General features: G+C 54.2%; 1 pseudogene; it reads left to right on the plus strand.

Annotated features, from left to right (window-relative positions):
• The first annotated feature begins 605 nt into the window (after positions 1-605).
• On the plus strand, positions 606-5,988 carry LOC125706525 (zinc finger protein 423-like; annotated as a pseudogene).
• The last annotated feature ends 9,905 nt before the right edge of the window (positions 5,989-15,893 follow it).

Below are 15,893 nucleotides of genomic sequence, written 5' to 3' on the forward strand. Positions count from 1 at the left end.
GGGTTTGCAGTGGGGCGGGGAAGGGGGGGGCCTTACTGCATGGATGACGCTGGCGCTCAGTCAGTGGAGGCCTCTTCCGCAGGACGGCCGCATGGCAGGACGGAGCGACGTAATCCCCTTGCGCTGCTCCACTACGCAGCGGTCGCCCGTCTGCTCCGCATTTCGATATTTATACGTGTATGTTTTAATCGAGGCTGTTCACCACCATTTGTCTGTGCTCGACTGGCGCGGGGGGGGTGGGGGGGGGTTTGGGGTGTAGGAGTAGGAGGGTGGATGTTACGCAAATCTAACGCTTCTTTTTTTACAAGCATTAACTTACGAAAAGATCTCCCAGCTTCTGCAAATCGCGTTTGAAAAGCTCTCTCGTCCATGTGAGAAACTGTTTGCCATAACAAAAATAAAACAATGGTTTTATTCTGCAGAGGGAGAGAGGATGTTTGCAGGGGGAGGGGGGGGTGCTGCAGGAGAATCGAGGGATGAAAATTACATTTTGTCCTTATTTTGCCAGTCCTGTGGGAACCGGTGTCTTTAGCTCTCCTCTTCCTTTCATTTTTAAATTCTAATTCTGTCTGTTGTGCGTTGCAGATGGCGACGACGACCCCGGGCTCTCCTGGGTGGCGTCCCTCCCCCACCAGCAAAGACGTGGCATCGCCCTCGCAGATGCTAGGGGAGGGCTGCTGTGACCTGGGCATGGGCACCGGGGAAGAGGAAGGAGGCTCGGGCCTTCCATACCCCTGCCAGTTCTGCGACAAGTCCTTCAGCCGGCTCAGCTACCTGAAGAGGCACGAACAGATCCACAGTGACAAGCGTGCCCTTCAAATGCACCTTCTGCAGCGCCTCTTCAAAGCACAAGCGCAGCGAGACCGCACGTCAAGCTGCATACGGGTGACAAGAAGTACAGCTGCCAGGAGTGCGAGGCGGCCTTCTCGCGCAGCGACCACCCAAGATCCACCTGAAGACACACAGCTCCAGCAAGCCCTTCAAGTGCAGTGTGTGCAAACGTGGCTTCTCTTCCACCTCCTCCTTGCAGAGCCACATGCAGGCACACCGGAAGAATAAGGAGCACGTGGCGTCACGAGCTGACAAGGACGGGGGCCGGCGAGGGGCCGGCAGTGGTGGCGAATTAGACCAGGACCTCTACATGTGTGACTACTGCGAGGAAAACTTTCAGCCAGACGGATGAGCTGGAGAAGCACGTGCTGACACGCCACCGCACAGCTCTCAGGACCGGCGGACCTGCAATGCATCCACTGCCCCGAGATCTTCTGCGACGAGGGTACGCTGTTGGCCCACATCAGCCAGACGCATGCTAACCGGAAGCACAAGTGACCTGTGTGCGCAGAGCAGTTTCCCTCTGTCGAGGATGTCTACTGCCACCTGGACAGCCATCGGCAGCCTGACTCCAGCAACCACAGCGCCAGCGCAGCCCCGACCCTGTACTGGGTAGTGTGGCCTCTATGAGCAGTGCCACTCCAGACTCAAGCGCATCACTGGAGCGAGGCTCAAACCCCAGACTCTACCGTGAAGCCGACGCGAAGTAGCCGTAAGCTTGCTCCATCGTCCTCGGACCGTGATGAGGGCGGTCAGGGCTGGTCGTCATCTGGGAAGGTGACGTACAGCTGCCCATACTGCTCCAAGCGAGACTTTAACAGCCTTGCTGTCCTGGAGATCCACCTGAAGACCATCCATGCTGACAAGCCCCAACAGAGCCACACATCGCCAGCTGTGCCTGGAGACACTGCCCACCCTGTACAACCTCAATGAGCATATGCGCAAGGGCCCCACCGCGCCAGCAGCACTACGTCCGCCTTCCCGCTCCTGCAGTTCAGCAACGTCTCTGCTTTCCACTGCAACTACTGCCCTGACATGTCGGTGACATCAACACCCTGCAGGAGCACATCCGCGTCTCCACTGCTTGCCTGGTTCGGGGTCCACCACCCTTCGAAGGTAATCATGCCTTCTTTTGCAACCAGTGCTCTATGGGCTTCTTGACCGAGTCGTCCCTCACCGAGCATATCCAGCAGACACACTGCAACAACGCTGTAGCCAAGTTGGAGTCCCCTGTACTGCAGCCATCTCAGTCCTTCATGGAGGTCTACTCTTGTCCTTACTGCAACCATTCCCCATCTTTGGGTCTCTCCTCAAGCTTACTAAGCACATCAAGGAGAACCATAAGAACATCCCTCTAGCTAACAACAAGCGCCAGCTAAAGTGGCAGACCACAGTCCAGCATCTTCTGATGTGGAGATATCCTCCCCTAAACGCCAGAGACTGGCCTCTGACACTACGTCGATGAATGCCAACGGGGAGTACCCTTGCAACCAGTGCGACCTCCGGTTCACCAGCTTCGAGGGCTTCCAAGCCCACCTCAAGTCGCATCTTGAACTACTGTTGAGGAGGCAGTCCTGTCCACAGTGCAACAAAGAAGATTTCGAGTCTCAGGAGTCTCTCTTGCAGCACCTGACGATTCACTACACCACCACATCCACCCAGTACGTCTGTGAAAGCTGCGACAAGCAGTTTTCCTCTGTCGATGACTTGCAGAAGCATCTGTTGGACATGCATACTTTTGTGCTTTACCACTGCACACTCTGTCAGGAGGTGTTCGATTCGAAGGTGTCCATCCAGGTTCACCTGGCGGTCAAGCACAGCAACGAGAAGAAAATGTACCCGCTGCACGGCATGCGCCTGGGACTTCCGAAAGGAGGGCGACCTTCAGCTGCACGTCAAGCACAGCCATCTCGGCCACCCAGCCGGCACTCCTGGCAGCAAGGCTCGCAAGTGTATCTTCTGCGGGGAGACGTTTGGCACGGAGGTGGAGCTGCAGTGCCACATCACCACTCACAGTAAGAAGTACAGCTGCCGCTTCTGCAGCAAAGCTTTCCATGCGATCGTCCTGCTGGAGAGGCATCTCCGGGAGAAGCACTGTGTCTTTGACGTGGGTAGCGGCAACAGCGGCAGCCAGAACGGGACACCCAATGGGGTGTCGCAAGCCTCTAAGCGGGGAGGGAGCAGCGGCGGTGGATCAGGCCTCTGCCCCCGCAGAGTCAGCTGATCTGCAGAATGCACTACTCAAGGGCAGCCAGGACACGGCCAACAGTCACGAAGCCAGTGGAGAAGACGACGTAGATGCCTCGGAGCCTATGTATGGCTGCGACATCTGTGGGCTGCCTATACCATGGAAGCCTACTGCAGAACCACCGGCTGCGTGACCACAACATTCGGCCAGGTGAAGACGATGCCTGCTCCCGCAAGAAAAAGGCTGACTTCATCAAGGGCAAACCATATGTGCAATGTGTGTTTCTCGGACCTTCTTCTCTGAGAACGGCCTGAGGGAACACGCGCAGACTCACCGTGCCCCGCCAAGCACTACATGTGCCCCATCTGCGGGAGCGCTTCCCCTCTCTGCTCACGCTCACCGAGCACAAGGTCACACACAGCAAGAGCTTGGACACGGGCACCTGCCGTAATCTGCAAGATGCCCCTGCAGAGCGAGGAAGAGTTCATTGAGCACTGCCAAATGCACCCAGACTTGAGGAACTCCCTGACAGGCTTCCGGTGCGTGGTCTGCATGCAGACCGTTACCTCTACCCTAGAGCTGAAGATCCATGGCACGTTCCACATGCAGAAGTTGTCCACTGGTGGCGCCGGCCCCGGTTCGGCCTCGTCTTCACCCAACGGGCAGCTGCAGGGCCACAAGTTCTACAAGTGCGCTCTGTGTCTCAAAGAGTTCAAGAGCAAGCAAGACTTGGTGAAAGCTGGATGTCAATGGTTTGCCCTACGGCCTCTGCGCTGCGTGTATCAGTCGGGGAACCAATGGGCAATCACCCAGCAATGGCGGCGCTGGGCCCACCACCCCCCAGGAGTCCGGTGAGAAGCTCCCAGCTGGACTGCGCTGCCCTGAGTGTGCAGTGAAGTTTGAGACTCTGGAGGACCTTGAGACCCATGTCCAGGTAGACCATCCAGAGATGAGCCCTGAAACAAGTGGGTCGAAGAAAGTCACTGGAGCCTCCCTGTTCCAAAAGTAAGTGTTCATCCTCAGCAGTCTAGACTCATGGTCACTGGCAAAATGGCATGTTGATAATGTGTGAATTCCAGTTGAAAATGAAGAGTTGTAAAGATTTCAGGCAGGTGTCCCTGACAGGATTCTCTTCCATCAATGTCACCTTAGTGTAGATTATTAACAACATCCCCAGGTAAATTAAAATTGTCCTTTGCTGAATTTGTCTTGTGTTTAGCGGGTTTGGTGGATTGTTCTGTCAGTAATGGAGTAAATCAGTGTTTCTCAATCCAATGCGCAAGGACGCCCAGACAGTCTGTATTTTTGCATCCCTCCCAGCTCCCAACACATCCGTACCAGGTATTTTGTGTTCTTGATTGTTTGGTTCAGCTGTACTGGGAGGGAGAAAAATGTGGAGTATCTGGAGTCCCTGAAGACTGGAATGAGAAACACTGATATAGAGGATTTCTTGGAAAGAATATGCTACGGTAAAAATTATTTGGGCTAGAAGACTGGCAAAATGTATGACATAAATGCATGTACAACAGCAGTGATCTTAAGGAAGCACTTGTGCATTGTGTTAGGCCCTGGTGACAGTGTGGCGTTTTGGGTTCTACAAAGCTTTGGAAGGATCAGTGTTGTTTCCCGACCACTGGATTGAGGTCCGATCACTGGGATGCTGTAGATGATTGGTGATTTCATCTTCGGAGTTGTTGTTTTAACTTTTCCAGACACCAGCGCTGTCCGCAGCATCCACCCACTGCTGCTCTGGCCCCGGCGATGAATTTCCTCCCGATACTCATGCAACACATTAGCAATTTGTACATCAAGGCTTATAAATCCAAGCTTTGTTAAAATCACAGAAGACTAGAAGACCTGGGGATGGACCCAGTTTTTTTGCGTGTGAGTCATGGCTCCATATCAGTGGCCAACTCACTTTGGCGCCTTGCTTGCCGTGGGCCGAAGACCCATTTGGTCTGTTACTCATAGCTGTCTTTGGCCATCAGTTACGTCACAGTAAACAACCTTAAATTTAATTTGCGGACAAATGAAGCTGGAAACCATGTATGAGTAGTTCATTCACAGTTCCCTGATAATTTTATGTCTGTGCTGTGCCGAGCCCTAACTACCCATCCTATTTAACGACCCCCTCCACTCTAATTTTTCACCCCTTTTTGAACGTGCAATTAAAAGGATGCCCAGTTTAATCCCATGATATCTCTCGCTTAACACGAGACAACCCTTGCCGACTGAGAAGGGATGACGTGTGGGGATGGGGGCAGGCTCTGACCCCACCCGCGGACCTGGGGGGACCGCAACTGGTGGCTGACGTCGCTGTAGTGCGGTTGCAGGACGAAGAACCCGGTGCCTGTACTGTCCTGGCTTCAGACAGCTAATGTGACATCGCAGGCTCGAACCCCAGTCCTTGCTGTAGGAAATGTTCCGCTCCCCTCCCCTCGCTTTTTTGGCTTTCCTTCATACTTGCACCATGTGTTTCTTGCCATTTTTCCACTCAATAGACTCTGCCTTGCCAATAACCCCGGCATATTGTATTGCATTACTGCCTTCCCAGCATGCACTGCATCAGTAAATGAATTTTATCTAATGATGTGTGAACCTTCACTGCTGCGTTTCCCACAAGCCTTGTTCGGAGCGCGTGGCCTTGTCTGTCCCATCCAGAGTCCCCCTACCCCCAAATTCCCGGCCATGCCCGGTCCCGCTAGCCTTTAATTTTTATTTTCTTTAATTCTAACTTGGCACTGAAGCACAGTCTCCGTCATGCCTGAGTCACAACAGCTGAGAGGGAAGGGGGTTCGTAATTGGAGGCCGGGTCGCGTTGTTCCCATAGCGATAAGGAGCATGTGATCTCCAGTCCTAATGCCTGCTTGTCTTTTCAGAAAAAAACCTATCAGTGCATCAAGTGCCAGATGACCTTCGAGACAGAGCGTGAGATTCAGATACATGTCGCCAACCACATGATCGGTGAGTCGACACGTCTTGCGTGCGTGCATGCGTGTGTGCGGGTGCGTGCGTGCAGGTGTGATGTCCCCGTGGCCGACCACTCGGCCTGGCCTGCTCTCCACCACATGGCCGTGGAGGCAGACAGGTGAAATGAACAGCTCTATTTCTGGAAACGGCGAGCGGCCCCTCAACAGCTGTTCAGCTGTTAGTGGCACGTTGGGCGTCTCCGCCAACCCTCCGCCGCACAGCTATGGATGGTGACGGGCTTCTGGGACGCCGGGGACCGCGGGCCGCATTTCTGTGCGACGCCAGCAAGCGCTGCTGTTACCAGCACTACCTTCACGGTCATTGTTAATATGAGAACTAATCATTCTAGCTACAGGTCAGCGTTGGGGGTCGTGGGGAGGGGCGGGGTAAACTGAGTCCCTAACAGCAGCTCAGCTGTTAGTTTAGATATAATCCTTTGGTTGTACTGGAGCTAAAATGCAATACAGACTAAGCAGCTTGGAAGTTGGAAAGGTGCAGGCTTTGTAGTGTTTGGGAGTCAGTTTGTGCAGAGAGACACAGAATAATTTCCTGGGATTTTGAGCAGCTTGAGCGGGATGTCGGTACAGAAGGTTATGCCGCTGTGATTCTCCATTTTGACACATTTTCCTTACTCCTGCCCTCAGTGACACTCCTGTGACGGTGGTAATGATTGTTAGAGTAATAACCCGTCTTTCCTTCATTTGCCATTTTAAATTCCTAATTTTGAAGGTTCAGAGGTTACATTAGCAGAGCGTGGGTGTTAATACAGGAATTATTGTTACGTTTTCTGTTCAGAACCTGGCAAGTTATATACGGGTTTTCTGCTTACCAGATTTCTGCATCTTCTCTTTAGTCTCGTGAAGTGACCAAATCAGTTTAACCAATTTTGTAAATGAAGTGTGCAGTTCACACTGGACACTGTGCACACAACCCCCCCCCCCCCCCCCACTGCGAAATATACAATCCCCGTTTGAAGCACTGTTGTACGAGTCACCTGATTATGAATGATGCTTATCTGTAAATTACATCTCCATATGAATGATACTAGAACTGACCGCATGCTTCCACACCAATGATGACGCAGCAATTAAATGTTTCTTTTGGGGGGGGGGGGGGGGGGGGGCCTGGGTCTCGTAATGTTTTATAGTGACGTTCTGCGCAGTTTGCAGCGGTACTTAAAGCAACAGTTCCGCTCCCACCACCCTCCTCCTCCGAACCCCTCCCCAAGAAGATCGTTACTCTTAGCGATATGCCGTCCTGCATATTGGGGGGTGGGGGTGGAGTGTGGGCCGGCGTCCCCCTGCTATGGGGGGAATTTTGGGTTAATTAACATCATAATTGTCGGAAAGCTGGAGGAGATTAATTATGGATGGAAGCAGATTATTTTAAGTGCTCTTATATTTTCATTATTTCCCTCCCCCCCCCCCCTTCAAAGATTGATGACATCTTTAAATAATATAAGAGAGCAGCGTATTAACCTTTTATCAGAGGTCGCGTTCACAAAAAACCAAATTAGGAGATCAGAGAGGCCGCGGGGGCTGCCCCTCTGCCGCGCCTCTCCCCCTCTTCCTATGATTATGAAGCAGTCATTAAAAACTCATACTACTGTACTCTTCCTCCCAGCTTTGATACCCAGCCTGTAAAGCTTATTCTCAGTCTTTTGAAGGTTATTTTTTAGAAAAAAACCTCTCCTGCTCCCCCACAACACAGTACATTAAGTGAAACGGTCCTTTCTGGAGGTTCTGTGGTTCCTGTCAGCCAGGCGGCCCGTAAACCGGTCCGACACCATCATTTCGACCCAGATCACAGCGAGTGTTTCTGAACAGTCCTGCGGCGAGGCTGCAGCACCTCCACGCATCCTGACCACCTCGGATTCCGCAGAAGATGTCTGCATTACTTGCGATTCCAATTTGCAGTGTTTTTTTTTTTCTTCTTCTTCTCCATTGAAATCTGAACGTTGTAGGTGTTCAGTGTATCATGTATGCTGTTATGTGTGTCATAGTTTATTTAGATTCTTACTGAATAAGTCAGATCAACGGTTAAGGTTATTAGCGGGATTAACAACGTAGCAAATTCTGAGTGATATTTTCAGCAAAAATGCTATTTTTACTGTGGACTTGGAATTTGAATACATATCCTACAGTTCATTACACTGACACGTCTGTCTGGGGAGGGACTGGTTGACAATTCCTGGTTCTTTTGTAGACGAGAGGTCTTGTGTTTGGTGTTAAGCTGTGGGTTCTTATTGAGAACGAGTAATGTGTTGTAAAGTATTTAGTTCCTGTGACTCATCAAGTAGGGCATTGTGCCAACACTGCAAAGGTTGCGGGTTTGAATCCCTTCATGTTAAATTGTAAACCCCTCTTCTGTAAGTCATTTTGGATGAAAGTGTTCAAAATGTTCAAATCCTGTGGCAGACATTGAGAGAGTGCATTATGGTGTTTGTGGTAATTCCGAGACATTACAGTACTGTCCTCCCTGTTTGCTTAACCCAAAACTACGCAGCTCACGTCACACAGAATCTCATACTGTAATAATTCAGGGTCCCCTCTGATATCTTGGGGGCTTGGTCCTCAAACGCTTCGCGTCGTCATGGAGCAGCGGTGTTCAGTCGAAACAGAGCAGGAGAAGCCGCACGTCAGTCATGCGCATAGCAGCGTATCCAGAAGCAGACGGCGGCGTGGGCGGACACAGAGTGGGCGGTAACATAGCACGCCCGGGTCGCCGTGCCGCGGTGCCCCAGCCGTACGCCAGTGCGCCCCCCCAGCTGCCGTCCTCCCGCACGCGGCGGCGGTGTTTGTCGAGGTGTGATGATACCACCTCAGCCTCGTCTCTGGCTCGTCATTAACACTGAGATGACACCTTGTCTCAATCGCTTTACATCCTGAAACATCTGTTCCCTGCCACGAAACCCACCCCCCCTCCTTCATCCCCCCACACCTTCCAGTGCACACTCAGCCCTACCTGTCCTGGAGTTGCTACTTGTCACCTTTATTCCCTTCGTGATCCAGTGGGGGCAGATGTGGGGGGAGGAGACAGGTTTAAGACAGGGACAATTTTCCTGCCCCTTTTCAGTGGAGTTGGGGTTTGCTCACTCAGGTGTGACACTGGATGTTGTCCCTGTTTCTCTGCCTCCACCCTTTGTGTGTGTATGACTCTTCACTTAGACTAGTTCGTGTCTGCCTGCTATTTACCAACAGCTAGCTAATGTCTGGTAATGATTAACCAATTTTGCTTTCCTCAGCTGTCTTTCAGATTTTAAATTTATTTTAGGAAGGGTTGATGAGATGAATTTTATTGTGACATATCTGTGCAATGCATTCCATCAGGTAATTTAGCTGATTAGTTCGGTCTCTGATTGGTCAGTTGTGACCTCACTGACCAATGGCAATCGGATGGAACTATAATGCAGAGCTGTGAGACCCCACCACCCCCTCCCAGCTGGGGGGCCGGCAGATATAAGCGCGCCAGGCAGAGCTGTGTGGGCGTGTTGCTGTGAACTGGCATTCCGGGACATTCCGGGACGTGAGCGTGCCGGAATGTATAATTCATCCCAGATGAAAGTGAGCCGACGGGATTCAGGAATACCTGCCGAAGCCGCCGTGGCCCCTTATTCATCGCGGGATGAAATGTGGAGGTCTACTGGTGTTCTTTGTGTATCGTCCGACTGGCAGTAAGGTTGGGCGAGTCTAATGGCAGCTGGGTGGGAGAGAGGAGCAATGTGGGGGGGGGTACAAAAAAGGTATGATAAGCAAGACTTTAAAACGGACCAGATGGCTGGGTGGACGAGCTCTGAGATCCTTTGACCAGCCTGTATCCGCCAGTTAAACTAAAATCCAATTAACTGGACAAGTGCGACTGAAATGCACTGATATTTAGTATAGTTCAATATGACTGATTGAATTACAGGTACAAAGCAAATCCAGTTAAAACATCAAGCAAGTCACTCAAACCACATCATCTGGAGAGCCAATAAGGAAGTATGTAACTTAGATTGCTGCACTCCTATTGGGTCGTCATTTTCTGGGCGGGGCCACAGCTGGTCCTTCGTTTAATGTGCAATGGCAGCCCCGTTTTCTGCTTCCGCTGAATTACTGTAGAGTTTCGCGGTGGGGGGGGCGGGCACATGTGTGGGACCTGGACCCCAAGTGGACCTGTCAACACGCTGGGCTCAGCGGTGTGACTGCAGTAAGCTCCAGATATCAGCCCCCCGCCCCACAACACACACACACCACACACACACACACACACCTGCCTTCATGCACTCCCTATTTTTGTCCATGCTGAGATTGAATCTGGTGGGGAGGGGTTGCAGGAGGTGCAAACAGGGCAGTGGTGACCAGGCATAGCGGGAGGGAAGGGGAGGTGGTAGGTGGGGAGGGGGCGCGGGCGCTCCGTGGTCGCGAGGACACCCCCAGGACCGGGCCGCTGATCCCACCAGTGTTTTTAATTACAGTCTGCTCTGCGTTTGGGTTTTAATTTTAGAATCTGTTTACCAGCCGCTCCAGGATGCTTTCTGCACTCCCTCACCCCTAGCGCTGCGGTGTCTCTGACGGGGGGGGGGCTTGGTGGTGGGGCTTCTGCTCTCACTGGCTTCAGCCGCTCAGCGGAGAACAACAAAGCAGGAGAAAGAACTCTGGCATCCAGGGAGACTCGGAAAGGGTGGGGGGGGGGGGGGGGGGGGGAGGGGGGTCAAGCACACTTCAAGAAGCATGGGCTCAACCGGCCGTACAGAGCAGAGCCGCGACCCCCCCCATGGGCCTCGGAAGGTATACTGGGGGGGAGGTGGGCGGGAACACCGGCATTGCCATGTCCCAGTGACGGAGGGGCCACCGCTTACTGCACTAATCACGGGGCAAGCAGACTCTCGCAGCGTGACCGTCCCCCTCTCAGTCCTCATGCTCTTCTGGCTCTTTCCAGTCGCCACGTCCTTTAACCCACCCCGCACCCCCCCATCTTCATCATCTGCCATCACTGTTCCCCCCCCCCAACATTAACCGTGTGTGTGCCGCCTAGCTGGCCTGGATTCTGCTGCAGCATCAGGAGTGACACCATAACTGCACCCCCGCCATAGTTGGTGCTCCCCCACCCACACCCCCTCCGCCATGTTGTCCAGGAACCTGCTGACTAACTGTCACCCTGCCTTCTCTTTCCACCCACCTTGCCTGTCGGACGGCCCACAGGAGATCCTCCTCAGCAGCAAGGTTTGTCCCCTACTCGCTCTCTCTCTCTCTCTCGCTCCCTCCTTCTCTCTCTCTTTCCCTCTCTCTTTATGAATGGAGCCCTGACTCCTTGCCTGCCACGCACTGGGCTGAGGGGATCAATTCAGGCGCTAGGGGGCGCTCTCGTGCAGGTGGGGCCGGGCCACGTGCCGGCTGGGGGACTCTGTGCTGGATTGATCGTGAGAGGGTGCCATCGCGGCCCGACGGGACGTGTCGGACAGGGTGCCGCGGCCTCGTGCGCCTGGGTGATGGCAGCGGCCGCAGATGGGGCTTGGGCCCCGTCGGCTGTGCTGGTGGCTTTGCGCTCGGATTGGATGCACACTAAGTCCCAGTGCATGGCCTGCATGAGGATGATGTCGGCCCTTGGCATGAAGGACTGGGCTCAGTCCGCCGGGACATCCTGTTAGGTGCAGGGTGCTGCATCGAGGACTTCTGTAGCATGAGAAGGAGCCCCTCACCTTCACCCCACCCTCACCACCTTCCCACGACTGAGTCTGCATGCCCACCCCTCCCAGTCCCAAACCGGGTCAAAGCAGCTCACCAGCAATCGACCTGCCCCAGGGGACCTGGCTAATGATGCACATCATACATCATTAATATTAATCGCAACGCGTTGGACGGCTGGCAGCCTGGCCACGCTTCTGGAGCGGGGAGGTCTTCATTCAGAGGAATCCTGCCGAACATCTGAGTGGTGATCCACTGGTGATGTCTGGATGCCCGGCATCGTCTCCAGCGCACGACCGTGGACCTCAGACGACTGTCCATCTGAACAAAGCTTTGGTCCGAGGCTCTTTCGCCCTTCATTTTCAGTTTTTACTCTTTAAAAGTGCCCTATGGATCTTGCTGCTTAATATGCGGTAGCAGTAATAATAATGAGAGTGGTGTGGATGAGAGAGTGCTGGATTTATGGTTACAGAGATCAGCTAACTGCTGCATTCTGGGCGTCGGGCTCAGAGATGCGTCTCCGATGTTGTGTGTCACCGTTCAGGGAATAAGTGGCTGGTGTTTGGTACCGCGGGGGGGGGGGGGGGGGCAACATTACTACCCGGCACGCAGCGTCACCGGGAGCGCACGCGGCACCTGTCGTCAGCCAGCCGTAACTGCTGAGAGGAGGGGGGTAGAGCGAGCTGGGGGGAGGGGGGTCTCATTGACACGGAGTGCTTGGGAATCTGTACGGAAACAAGCCGCGAAGTGAGGGTGACCGGGCACGCGCGGAAAAACCGCTAAACAGTCACACGACTGGGCGGTGGGAGGGTGGATGGGTGAGGTGGAGATCCGGCGGAGTTCACTGATTACCGCTCAGAAGAATCCCGCGTCTCTGGCTCCTCTTGGTTGGCGGACTCCTCCGCCCGCCCGCCGCCGCCATGTTCGCCTTGCCGGCCGCCGCGCCGCCTCATCCCCACGGGGAGCTCATTTCTTCTTGTTTGCGCTTGATTTGCATCTTATGCTGTTTATCAAAAGTAATTACAAGCTGTTTTGAGATCTATAAGGGGGGTGCTCACAGGGAGCCTCCCTTTCCCCCCCCCCCCCAAAGATGAGAATTGGTAAATTAGCCATTCGGCCCGCCCATCGCAGCTCACGCGTGTCAGAGGGGTCCGTCCGATAGTACTCGCCCCCCTTCCTGTCCGCTGCCCGTTTTCGTTTTGCCCGCCAAAGCCGATGCCGAGAGTCCCCTTTAGGGCGGGATGTGGAGGGGGGGGGCGGCGGGGCGTCGTTTGAGGCCCCCGGGCTGTCACGGGCCTCTGGGGCCCCCCCCCCCCCCACTTATCCCGTCCCACAGCCATCCAGGTGTGGCTGAGACAGCTGCCGGGGAATAAGTGACAATTAGCAGCGCTGGCTGTATGCAGTAACCCCCCCCCCATCTCTGTGGTAATTGTTAAAGACAAACAAGCGGCCCGCGTGTGCACGTCATGAACACGGGCCCGGCCGCAATTAGCTCCGCACTTAATTCGTTAAGTATTCAGAATTTATTTTTCTCAGCTGACGGCGGCATCTGTTGCAGCTGGTGGAGCACAGGGCCTGTTGGAGGTGGGAGACACCGGGCCACACCCTCCGATAAATCAGGACATTCTTTGGGGGGGGGGGGGGGGGCGGTCACCAGTCATGGAGGAGAAGAGGTGTGTGTGACTGAGGCTGGATGTGTAGGCATTCTGTTTTATTTTTATTTTTTTGCTTTTAAACAAGCACCTCCCCCCGCCCCATCCATCCCATCTGAAAATGTGATGTGAGTGGAGGTGGGGGTCACCAAATTTGGGCACAAATTCCAGTCCTGGTGACCGTTGTGCGATTTGATTATAGAGTTGAACAACAAAGGTTAAAAAGTAACTAATAGGAAAGGAGGTGTGTGGTGTGTGTGTGTGCGTGTGTGTGCGTGTGTGTGCGTGTGTCGGGGTGGGGGTGGATTCTGAAGGTGCACTGATGAGCCCACATGCTCACCCACACTCAGCAGAACCTTGGTTCCGGCACTAAGCCCATATCCCTTCCAATGTCGGTCATGGCTGTGTGAACCCACCGATGATAGAAATATGGATGTTTCCTAAAAGCTGGCTGCTGTTGTGGGCGGTGTGGGGGTGGGCACCTGGGAATCCTCCACGTGGCTTCTGTGGGAATGTGTGGGGAGGGCCGGGGTAGGGTGGGGGCGGCGGTAACTGGGTCTGGGGTCTTGCGTTTGAAGCTTTATGGCAAGGACAGTAGGGGGCGCTCCATTTCAGGTTCTGATGCCAGGCCCCTGATTGGCTATTTACCGTCTCTCAATCTGCTCCGCCGTTTCTCCTGAGCGGCAGGAGGTGGCCTGCATGTGGGGAGGGAGACAGAGCGAGGGAGCAGTGAGGGCAAGAGGGAGAGAGAGATTACTAGGCAACAAAGAGAGTGAAGGGAGAGCTAGGATATTGGCAGGGAGTGGGGGATGAGATGGAGAACAAGAGAGAGGTACAGGCTGAGCAGGAGGTGGAGGGGAGCAGAGGATTCTGGGAAAATGAGAGATAGCAGTGGCGATGGGGGTATTGGCCGGGGAGGGGGGCGGATGTGGAACGTTCTATTGCGGGGAAGTGCAGGAGAGCAATGGACCAGCGTGTTAGGCTGGAGTGGGGGGGGCTCCGGTGGAGTTGGCACACGCCCGGCTTGTGCGGCGAGCAGCTGGACTTCATTAGGCGCTGGTGTTAATTACTGGGACCGGGCTGGAGCTGTGAGAGAGAGGAGCATTCGGGGTGATTCAGGAAGGGTCACCTTGAAATTGATCGTTTAGCATCGGCGGGAGACAGGAGGGAGGGGGGGGGTGCTGTCTCTCTGCTGTCTTTGTTTTCATTGAGAAGCCCTGGTTTCACAGGCTCGGTCGCAGCTATCGGAGAGATGGCAGCGTGTGTGACATGCCTGTCCCTGGCCCGCGGCGGTCGCGGATTCGGCGGCGTGCACGGAACATTTCTCTGTGACCCATGGGCAGGACGGCTGGTACAGCAGGCCAGGCAGCAGCGGATGACAAAGCTCACGCTTCCGTATCTGCGCGGAGTAAAAGTGTGTTACCGTAATGGCAGAACGGTGTCACCTGTGGGACAGGGTGATAAACAGGAATTTAAATGTCCCTGCTCTGCTCTGGGAAGTGGCCGCCTCTGTCCCAGATCTGCCCTGCTTCAGCGGTGACGTGCATTTTTTTTCGCTGGTATTCCAGTGGCAAGAATTCTTTTTGTTTTTTGTTCTCCCCCCCCCCCCCCATGGTGATCTTGGTGACCATGCCTCTGGGCGGAGAGGCACTGCCAGCCAACGGCCTTAGGAGTTGGGGTGTGGAGGCGCTCACACACACACTCTTGGGTGAGGGGGAAAGTAGGGCATCCGTTCGGTGTGTCCTTTCTGAGCCCATGCCGTTGATATCTATCTCTCTCTCACTCTCTCTCGCTCCTTTTTTCACTCACCTGGCTCTAGTCGGTTCTTTTACTGGTTGTCAGGAGTTTAAGGTCCTACAGGTTCCTGCAACGACACGTAAGGGCTTCAGTCACGGATGAGGTGTGTGTGTGTGTGTGTGTGTGTGTGTGTGTGTGTGTGTTGTGTGTGTGTGTGTGTGTGTGTGTGTGTGTGTGTGTGTTTTGTCCCTTTTTTTATTATGTTTTGCCCTATAGAAAAATCAATGCATTCTGATTCGGTAATTTCCCATGGTGCCCGGCTGCGTCTGCCAAGAGACATGAAACATCCAATCACGGCAGTCCCCCCCCCCCGTACGCCCACCCGTTCTCTCCCAGAAGTCGATTTCCTCCGCGGTTTATTTTCGTTTTTCATATTCAAATCCGGGCTTTATTTCATTGCGGCACCCTCCGACTACGACTCGCGTGAAGACGGGAGGAATTTGCCGGAATTTCACAGCCTTTGCGGGTCCTTGTGGGGGGGGGGGGGGCTCATTTGTGAGTGTGCCAAGGCGCTAATGGCGGATAGCGGGGTCTGCCGAATTGCGGCTCCGTTCCCGGCGCCCGCCCGCTCGTTACCGCGTGGCTCGGCGCCGCATCTGCGGAGCTCAGCTGTGAGGAATGGGCGTAATTACCCAGCTGATACGCTCGTCACCGCAGGGGCTTCATTAGGGACCTGCAGCAGTGTGCCGGGTGCCTGTCCCTCGCCTGGCTCGGCGTGTGGCAGGGCATGAGGGGTCCCTGTGTGTTGGGCCCCTGACTGGGCCCCAGAATGCGCAATGCAGGTGGTTG

Source organism: Brienomyrus brachyistius, chromosome 13 (assembly GCF_023856365.1).
Source record: "Brienomyrus brachyistius isolate T26 chromosome 13, BBRACH_0.4, whole genome shotgun sequence".
Classification (NCBI taxonomy): domain Eukaryota; kingdom Metazoa; phylum Chordata; class Actinopteri; order Osteoglossiformes; family Mormyridae; genus Brienomyrus; species Brienomyrus brachyistius.